At 32.7% G+C, this 799-nt stretch overlaps 1 non-coding gene across 1 annotated transcript; it reads left to right on the top strand.

The window, feature by feature from the left end:
* The first annotated feature begins 207 nt into the window (after positions 1-207).
* On the top strand, positions 208-345 carry LOC138388980 (small nucleolar RNA SNORA8). Its single transcript, XR_011234427.1, has one exon. It is a non-coding gene; the product is annotated as a small nucleolar RNA SNORA8 (small nucleolar RNA).
* The last annotated feature ends 454 nt before the right edge of the window (positions 346-799 follow it).

Genomic DNA, 799 nt, shown 5'->3' on the forward strand with positions numbered 1-799 from the left:
TTCTTTCAGTGAAAGACAGTGTTAAAAAAGAATCCTCTCTCCAGGAAAAATAAAAAAGGTGACATGAACTTACCTGCCCTTTCCTGGCACCTGAATGGAAGATAAAACATCTTACCTGAGAATTTATAGGCAAAGGCTCACTCTCATACAGGACAGGAGTTCAAATGTACTGTGCATGATTTTGTATCCTCAAGTTAAGAAGTTATATGCACTGCACAGTTCTGCATTCAGCAGTTTATTCCTTCTGGGGTGTTCAAAGGTCAGTGCCACAGAAATTCAGTATCTGGCATCTTTGGTTTTCTTGGCTTCGTGCATATTTAACCTTGTATTTCTATTGATACAGTACTTCTATAGTTTTCTCATATTGCTCAGTTTGATATAGTCTTCAATAGTAACTAAGGCTTCTTTTTAAAATAAAGATAAAAAAAGAAATTATCATAAAAAGTGATTTTGGATTAAAAACAACCCTGGGATTCCTAGCAAAAGCCAACATAGATCTACTCTGGAGAGACACATACTTAGTTTAGGCCTCACAAGATTCTGACAGCTAAAACCTTGCCTAATAAAAGCCCAAATACAAAAGTAGAAAACAAATTAAGAAGCAAAAAGAAAACACAAATGAAAATCAAGCCACCATTATTAGCAAGAGTTTTCAGAAAAAAAAATATGTATCAGAATTAGAGCCTCAAAACTTCAGAAAATGGGATTATTAGATATAAGCAAAATATTAAGTATATTTAAAATTATTAATTAAAAGAATGACAGACATGAGATAGAAACAAGGTACTATCAAAAATAA

The sequence above is a fragment of the Eulemur rufifrons genome, chromosome 7 (genome assembly GCF_041146395.1).
Source record: "Eulemur rufifrons isolate Redbay chromosome 7, OSU_ERuf_1, whole genome shotgun sequence".
NCBI classification, from domain to species: Eukaryota; Metazoa; Chordata; class Mammalia; order Primates; family Lemuridae; genus Eulemur; species Eulemur rufifrons.